The sequence below is a fragment of the Hippopotamus amphibius genome, chromosome 4 (assembly GCF_030028045.1).
Source record: "Hippopotamus amphibius kiboko isolate mHipAmp2 chromosome 4, mHipAmp2.hap2, whole genome shotgun sequence".
NCBI classification, from domain to species: Eukaryota; Metazoa; Chordata; class Mammalia; order Artiodactyla; family Hippopotamidae; genus Hippopotamus; species Hippopotamus amphibius.
This window is the reverse complement of record NC_080189.1, coordinates 187,455,752-187,470,990: the sequence shown is the minus strand read 5'-3', so window position 1 is coordinate 187,470,990 and position 15,239 is coordinate 187,455,752. Positions and strand designations below refer to the sequence as shown.

At 52.6% G+C, this 15,239-nt stretch overlaps 1 protein-coding gene across 8 annotated transcripts in view; it reads right to left on the bottom strand.

Annotated features, from left to right (window-relative positions):
* The window catches only part of PACS2 (phosphofurin acidic cluster sorting protein 2), a 63,749-nt gene that overhangs the window by 27,457 nt on the left and 21,053 nt on the right, over positions 1-15,239 (bottom strand). The window lies entirely within an intron of this gene.

The window sequence follows — 15,239 nt, the reverse complement described above, 5'->3', positions numbered from 1 at the left end:
CCTAGGAGCCCCTGCCCAGGCCCGGCCGGGAGACATCTCAGGGTCCCTGCACGTGGGGAGCACCCATCAGCACCCCCAGGCTGTTGGACCAACAGCCCCTCTGCAGAGGGTCTCCCTCTGGTGAAGAAGGCCCGGGTGGGTCTGCGGACAGGCAGGCAGGAGGCTGAGCAGACAGGAAACCTGAGAGCACAAACCAGGGAAGCCCCCAGGGACCAGGGTGCCAGCACCTGGGAACCCCACTTCCAGCTGTCAGAGCACAGGCCTCCCAAGGACCCTGCCCTCATGGTCCACCCAAGGCCCCACCCCCTCCTCTCCAGGGTCCTGCCCACCTGCACGGCCCCACCCACCCTGCAGGCCCTGCCTACCCCTGCTCCAGGCCCCACCCACCCAGCTGGGCTTCACCTTAGCCTGTCACCCTGGAGACGTTATCTGCCCTCTGCTGAGCCCAGAGGGGCCAGGAGACAGACACCAAGGCTTCCCCAGGCAGAGGATGCCCCTGGTTTGACTGCTTCAGGTTGGAGACAGACACAGTGCGCCCCTGACAGTCCCTAACACACAGCAGTGAAGTGGGGGAGCCCAGCAGGACCCCTCCCACAGCAGGGCCACCCTCACAGCCCAGCCCCTCCACCCATGGGGGCTGCTCTGATTCTGCAGGGCCAGGGAAAAGCTAGAGAAGGAGACGGATGAAAGAGTTAGTGTTCACCAGGACAGACCACATCCTGGCCCACAGAACAATGCTTCTCACGCACACACACTGAAAGAACCAGCATCACATAAAGTATGTTCTCTGACGAAAATGGAGTTTAGCCAGAGATCAGCAACAGAAAGACAGCTGGAAAACACCAGCTACTTGGGAAACTCAACTGCACACTGCTAAATCACCAACAGGACAAAGAGGATGCCCGGAAGGACATGAGACGTATTCTGTGTGGAATGAGGGTGAAAAACAACATGTCAAGAATTGTGGAACGCAGCTAAAGCAGTCCTGAGAGGAGAACTCACAGCATTAAATGCTTATATTAGAAAAGAAAGACGTTCTCAACTATACAATCTAAGCTTTACCTTAAAACACCAGGAAAGTGCTTTCTAGGTGGCACAGTGGTTAAGAATCCGCCTTGCTAATGCAGGGGACATGGGTTCAATCCCTGCTCCAGGAAGATCCCACACGCTGCGGAGCAACTAAGCCCGTGTGCCACAACTATTGAGCCCATGTGCTGCAACTAGTGAAGCCCACGTGCCTAGAGCCCATGCTCTGCAACAAGAGAAGCCATGGCAATGAGGAGCCCAAGCACCACAACGAAGAGTAGCCCCCACTCACTGTAACTAAAGAAAGCCTGTGCACAGCGAAAAAGACCCAACACAGCCAATAAAATAAATAGATAAATAAATTTATTTTAAAAAAAAGAAACAGGAAAAGAGCAAATTAAACCCAAAATGAGAAGGAAGGAAATAAGGAGGATAAAAGCAGAACAATAAAATTGAAAACAAAGAAGCAATTAGAAAAAATAAAACCAAAATCTGGTTCTTTGGGAAGAGCAATACAATTGATAAAACCTCTACCCACACAAAGTGGAAAAAAAAAAAGAGAGAAGGCAAAAATGAGCATATCAGGAATCAAAGAAGGAACATCACTACAGAGCTCACAGCCATGGAAGAGCATGATTAGGGATACTGCAGATGCACACACATCTGAGACCTGAGATCACATGTACCAATTCCCTGAAAGCTACAAACTGCCCAAACTCACCAGGATGAACAACAGCCTGATCTACTGAAGAAACTGAATTAGTACTTACACATTTCTGAAAAAGAAAACTTCAGGGGAGTTTAACCAGATATTAAAAGAAGAAATAACACCAATTCTGCAAAATATCTTCCAGAAAACAGAAAGGAAAGAACACCTCTCGATTCATCTCATGAGGTTAGCAAACACCCTGACACCAGCACCAACATCAGACAAAAACAGTACAAAAAAGGGAACTACAGACCCGTATTCCCTTGTGAACATACATGTAAAAATCTTCAACAAAAAATCAGCACACTGAATCCAGACGGATATAAAAGGAATGATGAACAACGCTGCATAACCAAAGGGGGTTTGTTCCAGGAATGCAAGGTTGGTTCAACACTTGAAATCAACGGGATACACATCAGCAGACTAAGTATGAAAAACATAAAGTCTCAATCAATTTAGAAAAACTTCTGACAAAATTCAATATCTGTTCATGATTAAAAACTCTCAGCGAGAGAGGAATAGATGGGAACCCCTCAACCTGATAAAGAGCATGTCCAAAGGCCCCCAGCAAACATCACACGGGATGGTGAGGGATGGAACACTGTCCCCTAAGATGGGAACAAGGCAAAGCCCCACCCTTTCACCTCTCCAATTCAGTGTGGCACTAAAGGCCCACCCAGGGCAACAAGGCAAGAGAAGGAAACAAAAGGCAGAGAACAGGAAAGGAGAGAATAAAGCTCTTCTTATTTGCAGACAACGTGATCATTATGTAGAACGTCCCAAGGAATGTAGGAGAATGTGAAAACGAGCTGCAAGAACGAATGAGCTTAGCAAGATTGAAGGACACCAGCTCAGCACATGAAAGGCGACCACGTTTCCATATACCAGCAATGAACAACTGAAGCCGATGCTTAAAAATATCTTCCATTTACCACGAAGAAATACCTAAATCTAATAAAATAAACCCAGGATCTGCATGCTAGGGACTCCCCACTGTTGTCACAAGGAACCAAAGAAGCTGTGCCACGCTCGTGGATATTAAATCTCCCCAAACAAGATCTGCAAACTTAATGCAATTCCAATGAAATCCCAAGTAGGCTTCTTTGCAGTTATTAGCAAGCTGACTTTTAAATTTACATGGAAAGGAAAAGGAACTAGAATAATCAAAATAATTTAGAAAAAAGGCAAAAATAAACAAATGGGACCTAATTAAAAGCTTTTGCACAGCAAAGGAAATCACTGACAAAACAAAAAGACAACCTACAAGAATGGGAGAAAGTATTTGCAAATGATATGATCAATAAGGGGTTAATATCCAAAATATATAAATAGCTCATACAACTTAATACTGAAAAAACAACCAACCAACCTGATTAAAAATGTCAATTCAGATCTGAATAGGCATTTCTCCAGAGAAGACATACAGACGGCCAACAGACACACGAAAAGATGCTCAACGTCACTAATCATCAGGGAAACGCAAATCTAAACCACAATGAGGTATCACCTCACACCCGTCAGAATGGGCATCATCAGAAAGTCGACAGACAGGGACTTCCCTGGTCGTCCAGTGGTAAAGAATCCGCCTTCCAACGCAGGGGAAAACGGGTTTGGTCCCTGGTCAGGGAACTAAGATCCCACATGCTGCAGGGCAACTAAGCCCACACGCCACAACTACTGAGCTCACCCGTCTCAACAGGAGAGCCTGAGTGCCGCAGACTACAGAGCCCACGTGCCCTGGAGCCTGCGCACCACAACTGGAGAGGAGAAAACCCGCATACCACAAGGAAGAGCTCACTCACCGCAACTAAAAAGATGCCGCATGCCACAACGAAGACCTGATGCAGCCAAAAAAATAAACAAACAAAAGTCTACGGATAAACGCTGGAGAGGATGTGGAGAAAAGGGAGCCCTCCTACACTGTTGGTGGGAATGTAAATTGGTACAGCCACTAAGGAAAACAGCATGCAGGGTCCTCAAAAAACTAAAAACGGAACTACCATATGACCCAGCACTCCCACTCCCGGGCATACATTGGTTAGAGACAAAGACACTAACTCGAAAAGACACGCGCACCTCAGTGTTCACAGCAGCACTGTTTACAATAGCCAAGGCAGGGAAGCCGCCTAAGTGTCCGTCAACAGATGAGGGGATACGGAAGACATGTCATGGGCTTTCCGGGTGGCGCCGTGGTTGAGAATCCGCCTGCCAGTGCAGGGCACACGGGTTCGATCCCTGCTCCGGGAAGATCCCACATACCACGGAGCAATGAAGCCCGTGCGCCACAACGACTGAGCCTGCGCTCTAGAGCCCGTGAGCCACAACTACTGAGCCCATGTGCTGCAACTACTGAAGCCCACGCGCCTGGAGCCCGTGCTCGGCAACAAGAGAAGCCACGGCAATGAGGAGCCTGCGCACCACAACGAAGAGTAGCCCCCGCTCACCACAACTAAAAAGAAAGCCTGCGCACAGCGAAAAAAAGACCCAACACAGCCAATTAAATAAATAAATAAATAAATCTTTTAAAAAAAGAAGACATGGTATGCATGGAACGCTCACTACGTACAACCAAAGTTAGCTCACTCCCTGGAGGCATTCTGGTATGTTCACATATTGGATGCAAAAATAATCAGGGTGCAAAGTTCTGAAGAAAATTCATGGCCACGAACACAACATACAGAGCTGGAAAAGGATAGATTTATTTTTGTTTTCTGTAGTTTGATAAGTTGGCGATATTTCCTTCAATGAGAATCCTATTTTCAAAAGTCTTTAGGAAATGCACATATTACAACAGAAGGATTTAGATGGGTCTTGCTTTTCTAAGTCGTACGGCATCATGTCCACGGTCACAGAAGCTGGAATCCCGCACAGCAGAAATGCGTCATTTGCCGGCAATGGAAAAATCGTGATTTCTGCTGTCAACTTGTCAAAACAGGCAAAAGAGACCCCAGCGGTCAGATACAGGTGTCCATCACACCATCGCGATGCTTTAAAACTCCACGTCCCATTCCTGCTGCTGCTTTTATAAACGTCTCCTGCCATGCTTTGTTTCCTTCTGTCCGTCTATACGTCAGGACTAGCCTGCTGCCAATCGGAGTCACCAGGAGCCCTGAGCCGCTGAGTGACGTGACATGCATTTGCCCTTTGTACATACGACCTAAGTTGGCTTTCAGTTTGGAACCCCTTTAACTGTGAAATACGGCTCCATCCTGTTACCGCAAGACCCTGACACGATGCCCTGTAGGCACCGAGGGCCGCCCACCCAGGTGAGCTCTGCAGGCTTCCCCAGGTCCCATCAGAACATCAAACTCCTCGCTCTAGCTACGGGTGCAGGAACGATTGGATTTGTTTTTTCCAGCCCTTTGATTTCCCATCACAAAATTTATCCCATCACAGAAGTCCTTGATCACTCCCAGTTAAGATGTGAAATGAGATGCCGTCATTGTTCTTTTTCCAGTGGTCCGTCTACCTGGCGTGTATTTCACACCTGTTGGGCACATCTGTGTACTGTACCCTCTGTGCCTGTTTCTGACTAATTAGTTCAACTACCGTGGGTGCTGTCGACGTACCAAAAACAAAGAGAAAAGCACATGCACAGCTGTCTTGATAAAATATTTGAGTAGTGGTGTGTGTGTGTGTGTGTGTGTGTCTTGGTGAAGGTGGAGTGGAGAGGGGGTGGGATGCTTTCACCAAGCATAATGTTTTCATGTCAAGCTTGTTTTTGCAGACCCTGTGGGGCTGCATCCGAGGAGCAGTGCTTCATAATCAAAAGGAGATACCCTGTAACACTTCCCTCTACAATATTGTGTCTTAAGATGTTCTGTTGATCTGCTGTTTGATCTCCCATGCTGGACTCCTCTGTTATTTAAGTAAAAGTCAGTACATGTGTTTTTGCAACTGGGATTTGAAGCCTTTCCACTTGCAGGTCGTCTTTCCTGGTTCCCTGAGACGCTTTGCCAGCTCTGCAGGGCGGTCAGAGCTTCCCTCTTTCTTGTGGGATGGAGCGCCTGGGCCAGTGTGGTGCGTCCCTGGCGAGTCACGCTGGGAGCCCCGCCAGGTCATTCCAGCTCCTCATGTGGATTACAAAAACACGGGGAAAAAAAAAAAAAAAAAAAAAAAAAAAAAAAAAAGCCTGTTTCTAACCCTGTCAATTCCTTGCACAATGAAAATCACTGTGATTTGTACATATACCTTAGGAAAATTTTACTGCTGTCTAATTTATGGAATAATACTATTGATTCCAGGTTTGTTTAATAAAACTGTATCTTTTAAGATAAAAAAAGAAGACGTGGTATGTATATGTGTATATATGCATGTGTGTGTATGTGTCTGTGTGTGTGTATATATACACACACATATATAATGGAATATTACTTGGCCATAAAAAATAACGAAATTCAGCCATTTACAACATGGGTGGACCTAGAAATAAGTCAGACAGAGAAAGACAAAATATTCTATCACTTATATGTGGAATCTAAAAAAACAAAATAAATGAATGCATATAACAAAACAGAAACAGATATAGACAACAAGCTAGTGGTTACCAGCGGGGAGAGGGAACTGGGGAGGGGAGAGACAGATACAGGGGCTTAAGAGGTACAAACTACTATGTATAAAATAAATAAGCTAAAAGGATATACTGTACAGCACAGGAAATACAGCCACTATTTTACAGTAACTTTATTTTTTCGTTTTTAAAATTTATTTATTTATTTATTTATTGGCTGCGTTGGGCCTTCGTTGCTGCGCTCAGGCTTTCTCTAGTTGCGGTGAGTGGGGGCTACTCTTTGTTGTGGTGCACAGGCTTCTCAGTGCAGTGGCTTCTCTTGTTGTGGAGCATGGGCTCTAGGTGTGCCGGCTTCAGTAGTTGTGGCACAAGGGCTCAGTAGTTGTGGCGCACGGGCTCTAGAGTGCAGGCTCAGTAGCTGTGGTGTATGGGCTTAGTTGCTCCTCAGCATGTGGGATCTTCCCGGCCCAGGGCTCGAAGCGATGTCCCCTGCATTGGCAGGCGGATTCTTAACCACTGCGCCACCAGGGAAGTCTCTACAGTAACTTTAAATGGAGTATAATCTGTGAAATTATTGAATCACTATGCTGAAACTAATATTGTAAATCAAGTGTACTTTAATAGAAAAAAATTATAATTTTGAAAAAGCAGAACAGAGTCCATTGGGCACCTCTCACTACCTGACATCAAGACTTATTATAAACCAACAGTCATCAAGACAGTGTGCTGTTGACAAAGGCGAGGCATAGAGATCAACAGGATAGAAAAAGAAAGTCCAATAAATTGGACGTCATCAAAATTTTAAACCTTGCTCTGTGGAAAACACTCTTAAGAAAATGAGAAGACAAGCTAAGAGTGGGGGAAAATATTCGCAAATCACATAGATGACGAAGAGTTTTATCCAGAATATATGAAGAACTCTCAAATCTCAACAATATGAAAATAACCCAATAAAAAAGGGCAAAAGATTTGAACAGACTCTTCACCAAAAAAAAATACATATAATAAAGAAGCACATGCAAAGATGCTCAGTGTTATTAATTATTAGGCAAATGCAAATTAAAGCCAGAGCGAGATACGCCTGCTATAACCGCGGAAACAAGATCCGAAGGCCCAGCGCTGGCAAGGCTGTGACCCTGCGGGTGGAGCGCACGGAGGCATCAGCTCCCAGGACCCCCAGTCCCTCTGCTGGGAATCTACCCAAAGACTCAGACACGAACGGCTGGGTGACTGGAGGACCAAGCACCACCACGTGCACACGCGTGCAGGGACACGCACACGCGTGCAAGGACATGGACACGCACACAAGACGCGGGAGAGAAGCCAGTGTCCAGAGGTCACGCCCTGCATCTCTGCCCACCCACATGCCATCTGGGAGAGGCAGCTGGAGGGCACAGGGCAGAGAGCGAGCTGGGGCTCCCCGAGGTCTGGTTTTGGGTGTTCTGACCTGCCTGAGGGGTGACAGGAATCAGAGCTGCAGGCAGAAAAGGAGGCAGGGTTGAATTTTACTACATGCACATGTTTTAAAGTACCTTTTCAAAAAGTTAGAAAAACCTATAGGATATATCAACCGATTGCAAAGACCTAAAGGAATATATCAACCAACTGCAAACCAGGGGCCTTATTTGGATCCTGCTTTGAATAAATTAATCGTTAAAAAATGCTTCCCGGTCCTTATTTGGGGGTGGGGGTCTCAGGGTCTCAATCGCTCATTTTCAGGGTTTTACAGCTCCAGTTTCTAGAAGCTGACCTTCCTCATGACGTGTCTGGCTGGGGAGTGGGTGAGTCCAGCATTCAGAGGCCACAGCGCAGAGGCGACCGTCCAGGAAGCAGAGCCGGGCACCCACGAGGACGTCTCCTAGTTACAGAAAGGACTCCACGGGTCACGGGGTATGTGGATCTACAGGGAGCCCGTCTCCATCTAGATGGACTCACTTCTTCAGAGGCTTATCTCCCAGGTGACTGTGACACCAACAGCCATTTAGGATTTCGTGTGCGGGGGTGGTGTGTGTCCTAAGGTACGTTCAAGATAATGCTGTTTGTGCAAACACACTTAAAGCATCAAAAGGGTCACCTGCACCCAGACAATGAGCCGGCTCAACAGAACAAATGCTGTGCTTTCTCCGAGGCTATTCTGAGAGACAGGCCCGCGGGCGGGATCACAGGCAGCGGAGGATGAGATTTGTTGCGTTAATAACACTTGGCCCTCAAGGACATCATGAACAAATACAGTGAAAAGCCCCTGCACACAGTGACTCATCACTGACCTGGGGCCGTTATCTCGTAACGGTCCCGGCATCGTGAGAGGTTCAGCAGCGACACACAAGGAAGCCAAGCGGGTCTCACACAGTCCCTGCGACACAGGTGACCACCCAGTCTTCCCACGGGAGCGGCCGCGCTCACAGCCAGCCTTCTCTCCCCTCGGCTGTGCGCTCAGAGCGGGGGAGAGGACAGAGCCAGGCTTCACCCCTAACCCAGAGAAGCCGCGTTCTGGTCTGTTTTCTAAACAGAGAAAAACCACACAGCGTGATGCCACAAAGCCCCCGTATCCAACAAGGGCTAACAAATGCTCTCCACACCAGCTGCAAATCTCTTTAGAGAAATAAGGTGCCCACGAGCACAGACGCCCCCGTGTGCTCTCCCCACCCACCCCCTGACGGAACGACCACCTGGAGGAGGGGTCTCCTTCCAGGAGGCTGCCAGCCGTCCCCAGACTCCGGTCTCCCCGTCCACCCTCAGTACCAGACCTTCCCCATGTTGGCCGGGTGCTGGCCTCCCGGCCAGAGACCTCGGTCCTGCCTTGGGCAGCCGGGCAAGGCCACGGAGCAGCGGCCGCGGAGCCCGCGCAGAGGCCACGTGATCACGTTCCAGGTGGCAAGCCCCTTGCTCGCCGCCCTCCCCCCAGATGCAGCGGCAGGACCCAGGTGGCCACCGTGGGCCCAGAGGCGGAAGCCACACGCCGAGGACGGCAGGGGGCCCAGCCAGCCCTGGACCGCTGACGCCCGGGCGGTGACACGAGGCAGCAGTCAGCAGCGCCCGGGTGGCCCTGCCTCTCTGAGTCCCTGTCACAGACACGCCCGCCGTGGCACACATCGCTCCGTCTCTCAAGCCGCTCGCTCCCACCACCCGCGAGCGCACCTGCAGCCCGCCCTCCTCGCCGCACCTCTCGTCTCCGTCTCTTTTCGAGAGCTGTGGTCACGCAACTGGTGTGCACGCCCCATGCCCGCCGGGCGCGTGCTCGCGGTCGGGCACACGGTTTCCCACCCCCGCGCCGGCCGCTCAGGCTGCTGCAGCCACCCGGCCCGACGTGCTCCGGCCGCGTCGTCACAGGGCCGCCCGAGTGCGCAGACCCTGTCGGGGGTTTCATCAAACATCCTCCCCAGCCGTAGGGTCCACACGCACTCCTGCTGGCCTGGGGATGTTACTGCCCTCACGGCACAGACAAGAGACATTTCTCACAGCTCTGGAGGCTGCAGGCCCGCGACAGGGTGCCTGCCGGCTGTCTCAAGGGAAGGCTCTGCATAGGCCTCTCTGCCCAGCTGGCAGACAGCCACCCCCACGGCACCTCTCCTCTGTGCACCTCTGCCCCCGTGTCTCTCTGTGCATCCAGATCTCCTGGTTTGAAGGACACCAGTCATCATGTCCTAGGACCTGCCCTAGGGCCTCTTCTTAAGCCAGTCGCCTCTTTGAATGCCTGTCTCCAAATATGGTCACATCCCCGTGGACTGGGAAAGGCAGAAACTGAACGTGTGAACTTGGGTGCTGGGACACAGGTCAGCCCCTACCACTCAACCATCCCCCAGATGAAGAGGATCACTAGATTTGGGGGGCCTCGCAGTGTTTTATGTGGTTTTGCCGACTCACAGGGAGGCTGTGCAACTTCGCAGGTGTCTGCTGGCCGTGAGCAATTCCGTAGCCTGTCTGTCCACAGCCTGTGCCTGTTCTTCTGTTGCGCTGGCATTTCCTGATTTGTTCTAGATGTAATCACTGGCTTATGTACACCACACCAATCATCTCCTAGCTGCAGGCTGTCATACGAGGGGGTTCCCAGAAAATGTTTATTTAAGTAAACGTCTTTTACGGTTTACGCTGCTTGGATACTATAGTCTTTAAATTCACACCCCTCCTCCCAATCCTTTTTCACTCTTTCGCTGAGGGCACTAACGCACGCGGAGCTGTTCTGTGCATGGTGTGAGGTGGGGACCCGATTTCACTATCTTCTGCATGAATGCCCACCTGCCCTCAACCACTTCTGCAAGGGTACATCCCTCCTCATGGAGGAGGAAGGCCCTCTCCAAGGCTACAGCATGTGTGTTTCCGTGTCCCACTCTATGTCCCACTGGTCAATCTGCCTACACGCCTGCCAACTGCATACTGGTTTTTTTTTAAACAATTAAAAAAAGTTTTAATTTTATGTACTGGGCTGCATCAGGTCTTAGTTGCAGGATGTGGGATCTTTGTTGTGGTGCACGGGCTCCAGAGCGCTCGGACTCAGTAGTTGTGGCGGCCAGGCTCTAGAATGTGTGGGCTTTGCTGTCCCGTGGCGTGGGGGATCTTAGTTCCCAGACGGAGGATTAAAGCCGCATCCCCTGCATTGGAAGGTGGATTCTCAGCCACTGGACCACCAGGGACGTCCCACTTGCATACTGTTTTAATTAGTGTAGCTTATTTACATAAACATGCATCTGCGAGGGAAAACGCTCCCTAAACACAAACTCCATTTTTCTCTAAAGTTGCTTTTGCCTGTCCCACATAAACGTCATAATTTGCTCACCAGCTTCAACTCCTTCGTAGAATTTTATGAAACTGGACTGCACTTAGGGGGAACCGACACCTCAGGTCACCATGGAGCCGTGCACTCGGGTGTCTTACGTCCTTGGGCAAGTGCTTAGCCATTTCTCCAGATAGTCACGAATGCCCTCTGTCCAATTTACTCCTAGATAAGCTGCTAGCGGCTTCTATGAATAAAATGGGCATTCTTATTTTCAGATTGAAATACCGCAGGTGTTTCAATACTAGTGGACTGTGTGTTGATCTTGCCACTAGCTCTGACGGCGTCTACGCTCTCTTGTACTGTCCACGTGAACAACGCCATCTGCAAACGGCAACTGGGTTTCTTTCAACCCAATCCTGTCTACTTTTCATGTCTTGTCGCACTGTCCCGTACCTCAAGGACAATAGTAGCTACCGTTCTTCTTGGTTTCAGAGGTAATACTTCCAGTGTTTAAGAATGGTGTGCGTAGCGGGTGAGTCCAGTGACCTGCAATGCTCTACCGCTGGGCTGTCTAACGCGGCAGCCAGCAGCTGGCACTCGGAATACAGCTGGTGCAACTGCAGGAGTGAATTATACATTTTCATGGATGAATGACTCATCAATAGCCGAAGGTAGGCTACTTTACTGGGTAGCGCAGGTCTGTAGGTTTTTGAGTAGGCACCCTATAACAGCTTAAAGTTCCTATTTATTTCCACATCCTTAAGAAGGTCTCAAGTTTCATCAAATGCTTTTCCTGGGTATACGGCATGGTTTTTCTCTTTCACTCTGAAAATGGCAGTCTGACGTTAAATCACCCGCACACTCCTGAGACAATTCCTATTTCACGAGGTGCTTTTGTCATTTTACACTTTGCAGGGATTTTTTCGGGTCAGCGTTTCTCTAGGATTTCCACATCTGTGTCCATGAGGTCACCCTACTCCCATGCTGCCCCTGCGAGCTTTCCTGACTCTACTGCCCTCATAAAATGACAGCTTTGCCTCTTTTTAAACATCTTTTCAATCTCTGGAACACTTTATATGAGATAGGGCTTATTTCTTGAAAATTTGGTAAAATTCACAAATAAAACCATTTGGTGCTCTTCAGGGAAGAGAGGAGGTTTTAACGTAATTGGTCTCTACACATTTTCTATTTTACTAAGTCAATTACTAGTTCATATTTTTCTAGAAAAGCACCCTAGTTATTTTCCATATTTGCTGACAATGTGTTTAGTCATCTTTGTGTCATCTTCCTCCTAAACTGCGCTGTGTGTGCTTCATCTTTTGGTCGCTTCTGCCGGAGTTTGCTACGCCACTAGTCTCTCCACGCAGGTGACCTTCAGCTTCTGCTAACGTTCAGTGCCGTTTTCTATTTCACCAAGTTTTGCTCTTCGTTGCCTCCATCCCTCTGTCCCCTAAGATTCGCCCTGTTCTTTATATAACTGGACTGGGTGCTCCCAGGACGGAAAGCTCGGTCTCTCATCCCCTAACACTTGCACTTAAAATGAGGCAACTCAGTGTGCAGAAGCACGGGTGCACACGACACCGGCGTGGGTTCCGACAGCACGTGGCGGTCCACCATCCTCCTCCCGGGCAGCTCCTGCCACTCCGGGGCTCCCCAATCCCCGTGGAGGGTGGTCCCAAGCCCCCCAGCACAGACGTGCTTCGGGGCCCCCCAGCCGCCCCCCCCACCTCCCTGGCTCCACCTGGCCTGGGTCCCTCCTCACCCAGATGAGTCCCACCTGGGCGTTTTCCCTTCCTGTGTTCACGTGTGCACACACGGCAAAGAACTGCGTCTGCCCTGTCTCTCCGTGTTTGATGGTCTCTTCAAGGCAGCTGGCCTCGCTTTGTGTGAGTGTGGGTGGACGGTGCGCCCCTCCCCTTCCTGCAGCACCTCATCAGACTGTCCGGCCACAGGTCATCCCTGGCCACGGGGAGGGGCAGCACCTTAAAGACGGCTGTGCAAGATGTCTCTGCCCTTGGGAAGGGAGTGCCCGTGACGGGGCGTGAGAGGGGCCCTGACACACACTTCAGTCCTTAGGGCCTTTGGTTCTTGCTGTGCGGGAGGAGCTGGGCCCACAGGATCGCGGCGAACACCAGGGGACCCAGGGGACAACCGCACCCCTGCAAAGCAGAAACTGAGGCGCGCCCGCGGACATCAACTGGGAGGGGCAGCAGGGCCGCGGCGCTGCCCACGGCCCAGGCAGCTGGACAGCCAGGCTGGGCTGCAATCGGGCTGAGGGCAGGGGCGGCCCCCGCAGAGCCACCTCCTGCCACCAGGTGGGCCCCGGGAGGCGGTGCCGAGCCCCTGATGTCTGTCTCTCCAGGTGACACCGGGGGTCGTGGCTTCGTGTGCTCTCAGGCCAGCGGGCTCTGCAGGCCCTGACGGGATGGGGCTCCTGGGCCGCCGTGCGGTGCCCGCCCACCCGGGAGGCAGGCAGGCCTCCCGGGGCTGGTCCTGGCCTGGCCAGGCTGGAGGGAACCGCCCACGTCCGGACAAGGGCCGGCCTGGGCACTGGATGGTCTGGAGGAAGAGGGAAATGCCAGCAGGGTTGGGGGTGGGGGGAAGGCGGGAGAGAAGAGGGAGGGAGGCGGGAGATGGCACCCCGGGGGAAGGGCAGCCACGTCCTCTCTGGAGCTGACCCGAACAGGTGGGCTCGCAGGGGGACCTGGCAGCATGGGGCACGGCGCCTGGGCCCTGGAGGGCAGGGGTCACACCGAGCACGCGGTCAGGGCCGGGGTGAATGGACACCAGGTCTGGGACAGGTGGCTGGCAGTGGGGACAGTGGCAGGAAGGTGAGCAGAGCACCCCGGGAGCGGAGAGGGGGGCAGCGGGGACCCCCGGGGGTCGCTCAACCAGCACATGCCCAGGGCAGCCGGGGCGAGGGCTCTGCTGTGGGGCCTGAGGTCAGGGGGGGCGCGCTGGGGTGGGGGCGGGGGCGTGAGGAGGGGCCCCCCTTCCCCGACGCCCCCGGGGTTCACGAGTTATGAAACAAGTGACATTTCAGAGAGTTCAAGGAACCCTGGTTTTGCAGGTGTTTTTACACACAGGCCCGCAGGGCGTTTCTATCTGACAGGAAGCGGTCACGTTCATGCTCCCCGTGGGCTGGGGGGGCCCCGTCTGTCCAGCCCGCCCCAAGTCACCCCGCAGTGGGGAGGAAGCCGAAGGTCCTCCAAAGCCCCGCTCCCCCTCGCTGCCCTGGGAAACCTGGCCAGCAGCAGTGCCCAGGCCCAGACCAGAGACCTCAGCCCACCCACCTTCGGAGCCTGGGTTCCACGTGGTGGGGGGCAGGGCCTCGGAGGCGCGCGGAGGCTGCAGAGGGCGCAAAGCTGCAGTTCTCTCGGGAAGCCTGACCACCCTCCGTCCCGCGTGTGGGCTGCAAACCGGAGACGGGAGCCTGGGCCCTGCTGCCCGGCTGCCCCGGGGCATGGGAGTCCCGGCGGAGCAGGGTGGGCGCCTCCTTGAAACCAAATTCCTGGAGCCTGGGCTTCCCTGGGCTGCGTGTGGGGAGGGCGAGCGCAGGTGGCGGGTGGACACAGGCTCTCTGAGGGTGGCGTCTGGGCGCAGCACCCAGCTGGGCCAGGGGCGGCGGAAAGGCAGTCCCTGCAGGGGGCCCTCGGCAGGCCTGGGGTCTGCAGACGGTCCCTACCTGCGCAGGCCCCTCCCTGGGCCCCTGCCGGAGTCCGGCCGGGCAGTCATGAGCCCGAGGCGCCCGGTTCTCCCTGTGCCCACCCCCCCGGGGAGTGTAACTGCCTACTGCCGTGTTCTGGGGAACCGTTCCGCAACGTCTCCCTCTCTCCTTTTCTACTGCAGTAAAATGTGTGCCACGTGACATTTACCATGTGCAAGTGACCAGGGCAGTGGCACCAGGCACATCCGCCTGGCTGTGCCACCATCACCGCCTTCCGCAGCTCCTTCCATCCTGTGAAGCGGAAGCCCCGTCCCCACTCAACACTCGCTGCCCCCGCAGCCCCGGCCCCAGCACCGCACTTCCTGTCTGTGACCAGCCCGCTCCAGGGACCCCACGCGAGCGGGTCCCCCACGGTTCGCCCCTCTGGCCTGGCCCACGTCACTCGGCACGTCCCTCGGTGCTGCGGCCTGGGTCGCGGCCCCTCCCCGTCAAGGCGGGGTCCCTGTCACCACACGGACTTAGCACATCTGCTTGTCCCTTCACCTGCCGACGCCCTTGGGCTGCCTGCACGTCTCAGCTCACGTGAACTGTGCTGCTGGGAACGTGCGGGTGT